Genomic DNA, 5966 nt, shown 5'->3' with positions numbered 1-5966 from the left:
ATATAATAAATAAGGTGACCTAATTTATATATAAAATAAAAAGGTGATCTAAGATTTAGGCTACATCAACTTTCTTGCTTTGAATTGTGTTAGCACGATGAGCTAAAGCCGATCAGTTTGGCTATCTTTCGGAAATAATTATGAAGAATGATTGTGATATCGGTTAACGCGCATGCGAATCAATATTTACAACAGCCTCAGTCGCTGACGTATAGTGTACTCCTTCATAAATATATATATGTAACTGTGAATTTCTCTTCGCATTTTTGTGGCTTTCTTTATCTTTCCTCTAAAACTCCATGTTTTCTAATCGATTTGATATAATATTTATATTAATTAATTTATATACAACAGTGGAAATATAACACGCCGACGTTGTTAGCAAATCCAGCCTTACCCCGGATCTATTTTGGGGGATTGTATTATCCGTTATAATTATAACTGGAAACATTCTAGTCATTTTCGTGTCTATAAAGAACATGTTGTACCTGAACATGAACAGAAAATACTTTTATGTTTAATTAAGTATCATTGATTTGGCAATTAGTCACGCTATAATAGAATGTAATCCTCAAGACATTACAGCCACACACGTTGGTTCTATATTGTTATATGCTAACTGGTGTTTTCTCAACATTTCTGAATGGCATCTTTTGGTTTTGGTGGCCGAGAGAAACGTAGCTGTGGTACACCCTCTTCGTTACTTACAATTGGCGTCTTTCAAACGTGTTAACCTAGCTATTGCACTCGTGTGGATATGGAGTATAATGCTCAATCTGTGCTTAAATTTCCTTTTTATTTTACCTTAAAAATATGTATTTCATATAGTTGACATGATTATTCATTTGATGACATTCATTGTTTGTCTTTTTCTCATATTAAAGTGTATATCGAGGCAAAACAACATGTTAATAAAATATCCTCTATTGAAAATCAGATATTTCGGCATGAAAGAGCAAAGAAAAGAAAAGACGAGCACCGTGCGTCCAGGACAACAATACTAGTATATGGTGGCTATCTCGTTAGTTATTTCCCGTATTTTATTTTCCGTATTTCTACTTTAATTTTATCCTTTATTGCATACTCGGACGGGGAAGGGCAACTCAACATAACGCCTTTCGATTTTATCACCATTCTTATGTATGCTAACGCTGGAATGAATTCATTCATCTACTCTTATCAAAACAGGTTGTTTATGAGGAACGCTCTCAATTATTTAGTACGAAATCGAGGAAGAGGAGTAACAGTGAATACATAATATTTTAATATAATATATAATTAAAGATAATGCAGTTGTGTTTTTTTATTATATTTTATTTCCTGTGCGGCTTGAAGTTGAAACGATTTCGGAGGTACGGTACTGACGTTAAAAGATACTGTCACAGTTTTTTTATAGGTTAAATATCGAATTGTTATAACAATTGTTTTTTGTAAACCATATACTAGACAGAAAGTATTGGACGAAGGTTAGATTAGTTTAGTTTAAATTTATCTATTTTTGAATCACTGTCGTCTGATAGGTAATGACGTTAAAATTTACTGTCATAGCTACGTTTCTTTCATATAGTCTAAGTATCGAAGAACGTTTAACACCAGTAATTGTTATAGTTGTAAACCATATAGTCGACAGGAATTTTTTCCACAAAAAAAATAGGTTAGTCAAGTTTAAATCTATCTGTTTAATTTGATTTTATCTTTAATGTTGATATATTTTTTAATATTGTGTAATCACGGGTGTAATAAGCATCAATAATGTCATTAAATTGTCAATAGAAATATAAAAATAAAATGGACGTTACATTAGTGCACCCTTTTCGAATGAGGCGTTTAAAATAGAATAAATGAAGTTTGCGTTGAATTCGGAAAATGAAAATAAATCTACGATAATATTATAATATGTAGGTTTTTATACAGCGCTCTTCACACAACTGACTCTCAGAGCACATTCCCCATTAATAATCCAAGTCATTGGGACGATGCCTATGGTGGAAATTCAATAGTTTTCTGTATGAAAATTATCAGATCATTTTTGTACTCAAACATCCTCAGGTACCAACTTATGCTCCTTGGTGGAAACACAAGCAAAAATCACAGAGAGGAATTGAAACCACCGCCTCCCCACCCCCGACCTCGTGATTGGAAAACCAAACAGTTCTCGCTGTGCCAAACCACTTCCGCGAGATGTCAAGAAGAATAGAGACGATTTAATCTAAAATATAACTACTTTGCTTATACATTGGTTGTACAGTGTTTTCTTCATATTATTTACGGTTGTTGACTTGTCAAATAAATTAATGGTATTAATTAATATGTTTGTTATGTCTTTGAGGAGATATTTTGTCAAATTCCCGTTGAATTCAAAAGAAGTACGGTAGCTTGATGATGAAAAACCAAAATTGTATATTAAAGCCTCATTATATAATACGTCTATCGAAGAAAGTTTGTTTGCAAAAAGTGTATTAATGTCAGTTATTACTGTTAGTAAAATGTTAAAAGTTTGACATTACATTATTATTTCATTTTTTTAACACGGTGAAGAAAAGCCAATCAGGTTGGCTTTTTCGTATTTTTAACTTGAAAATATCAATTATTATTTTCATATCGATTAACGCGCATGCGTATTCATACCCGCTACAAACAAATCTTCAGTCGTTGACACCAGCTCTATGGTGACACATACCATTGAATTTCTCTCCGCATTTCTGTGGCTTTTATTATTTTTACTACTGCCTATATATATATTTAATATGGATGTAAATACTACAATGGAAATCCAACACGTCGACGTTGTTAGCAAAGCTATCCTTACCCCGAATCTAATTTTGAAGATTGTATTAGCCGTTATAATTATAGCTGGAAACGCTCTAGTCATTTTCGTGTCTATAAAGAACAAAATGTATCTAAACATGAACAGGAGAATACTTTTAAGTTTAAGTATCGTTGATTTGGCAAGTGGTGTTTTTGGACTTGCCTCGTTCGCGATTTACACTATTCAAGACTCACCTTCAAATATTTTTAATACAATTCTTTTTTATAGTGTGTGGTGGAGTATCTACATTTCCGAATGGCATCTTCTCGTTTTGGCAGGGGAGAGATTCGTAGCAGTGGTATACCCTCTTCGTTATTTACAATTCGCGTCTACAAAACATGTTAACATCGCTATTGCACTTGCGTGGATTTGCGGTTCGATGGTAATTTTGTGGGTTGCGCTTCTTGCATATTTCGTACCTGCTTTATTTAATATTGCTGATATACTATGGCATTTGGTGATATTTGTCTGTGTGTCACTTTCTCATGCAAAAGTATACTTTGAAGCAAACCGACAGGCTTCTAAAATATCTTCTATTGAAAATCAGATATTTCGTCATCAAAGGGCGAAGAAAAGAAGAGACGAGCACCGTGCGTTCAAGACAACAATTCTCGTATATGGTGCCTACTTGTTTTGTTATTTACCGTATCTTATTTACCTTATACCTAGTTTAATAGTATCAGTTATTAATTTTGATGGGTATGTACACGTCAAGTCATCAGTTGTCGATTACCTTTTTACTCTTATGTATGCTAACGCAGGAATAAATCCAATCATCTACTCTTGTAGAAACAGGATTTTTTATGAAAAATGCTATTGATTCAACAATACGTAATCGAAGAGGAAGAACAACAGTGAATAATGGGATGTGAAAACGTTGGTTAAAATATAGGTTTTTATTGTTTTTTGTTTGAAGATAATTATTTAATTTTTTTATTTATAAATTTTAAATATTTATTGAAGAGATATGATTAGGCCTATATTATTTATTATCAATACTATTATTGGAGTGGATTTGTATATAGCTAAGATGTTAAAAAGTTTGTTTTCGAATCTCAGGGTCCTGAGCTCAATTCTTGTGATGGTAGGACTTTCTCACGACAAAAAACTTCCCTTCCTAAGCCTCATATATTGAAAGAATTGGTTTATAAAGCTTAGTCTATCTTGTAATTGGCGAGTTACGGTAATCACTGTTGGATGCGAAGGAAATAAAATGAAATAGGAATACAATAAAATATATTATCATTATTATGCTATAAACTATAACAACACTCTTCAATACTTTTATTTTATTGCACCAGTTTTGATTAATGTGTATAACACACTAACTGAATGACAGCTTTTATTTTAATATTTTGTCTTGTTATTGACTTTGAGAAGATCAGATTTTCTTCAAATTTTGTCAGCTTTTCAAACATATTGGATTACAGTGTAAGTTTAATTGACATTTAGAGAAAATTACTTAAATATTTGTTGTCATCAATCTTGTGGAATTTTCGGTATATTAAACTGGACCTCTGTATAATATTTCATGGTTTCTCTTAATTAAACTTGTGTATAACATCCAAATATCATCCAAATATTGTTTGCAGTTTCTAATAATATTTGGAAACACTGCATGCTTCTACGCCGACTCAAAATCAGTAAAATTAGGGGTAGATCGTTTTTAATATGCCTTTGATTATTAATTTAAATTGTAAAATATCACAATGCGAAATAAACAAATAAACATTACTTGTTTTAGTGTAACATCTCTGGGGTCAAAAAAATAAGAATAGACAGAATGGTATCTGAGACAACTTTTATAACTGTAGTTGTCTCAGCTCAGATTGATCATAGTTGTATGACGCTCTAAAAAGGTACTTACAATCTCTCAAATTAGTGTCTCCCAATGAAGTGATTGGCTTCTTCCGGGACGGGTGGTTTTGCTCTCAGGACTACCGCTAGCCCCACTTATCATCTTAAGCAGCATTTTGATCAAATTCCAGTCATCATTGTTGATAAACATCTAATCTTATCAAAACAGGTTGCTTATAAAGAACGCTGACAATACATAATATGAATATAATAGACCTATATATTTAAAAATAATGGAATTGTGTTTTTGGTTGTTTATTTTCGTTGTGGTTTGAAGAGATTATTTATTTATTTATATTCATCAAAATTGAATATTCATCTCATCGTCAATATTGTTATAAGCAATTGTTATAGTTGAAATAATTTGTATTGACGTTATCATGTATTAAATACTCAAACGGGGAAGTGCACTTCAACTCAACGTTTTTCTAGAACGGATTATTTATTTATTCATTCATTAAGAAGGAATATTTATCATATTATCATATTTATTATTTTAAGCCGTTGTTATAGTGAGGAGAATTTTACCCAATCTTCTGAGGAATTAACGTAAAATGTTAGTAAGTTTTATTATGTACCGGTATTAAATGCTCAGACGGGAAGTGCACTTCAACCAAACGTTGGCCTTGAACGGATTATTTATATATTCATTCATTAAAAAGGAATAGTTATCATATTATTTATTACTATGAGCAATTGTTATAGCTGGGAGAATGTTTGAGGTATTGATGTTAAAAGCTACTGTCATATGTATAGCTTCTATTATATACGGTATATAGTCTAAATATCGAAGAACTAGCTATTGTTTTAGTAAACCATAAAATAGATAGGGCCTACATAAAATTTCCAAAATGTAGAATTTCACTTTAAAGTATAAGCTTGTAATGTGATGGTCCAGGTTACGTTGTGTTTTCTTAATTTATCATAGTGTAGTATCACAAATTGCCTGGTGGCCTATTCTTATTCCTAATTTTGTGGATTAAGAAAAACCTGGATTTCGCCATAATGGAAGGATAGTATTGTATTGTAATAGGTCTATGGTGTTTTTTCTTTAATATAAAAGGGAAAAGGCATTTGAAAATAAATTCGAATGTTCATTGCATTCTCGTTGTTTATTCAAAATTGTTTGGTTTTGGAAGTTGATTTCGACATTACAAAGTCATATTACAGTAGCTTGATGCCTATCAAATAACTAATAAAAGTTCAACAAAATTCGTCAATTATACGTGGCTTCGCCCCTAAACCCCCACCGCGGACCCTAAGGCCCCTGACCCCAGTCAAGTGAGGCTGACTTCGCTCG

The sequence above is a fragment of the Anneissia japonica genome, unplaced genomic scaffold (genome assembly GCF_011630105.1).
Source record: "Anneissia japonica isolate Jap-2015-1 unplaced genomic scaffold, ASM1163010v1 scaffold287806_len661372_cov189, whole genome shotgun sequence".
Lineage (NCBI taxonomy): Eukaryota > Metazoa > Echinodermata > Crinoidea > Comatulida > Comatulidae > Anneissia > Anneissia japonica.
This window is presented reverse-complemented; position numbering follows the sequence as displayed.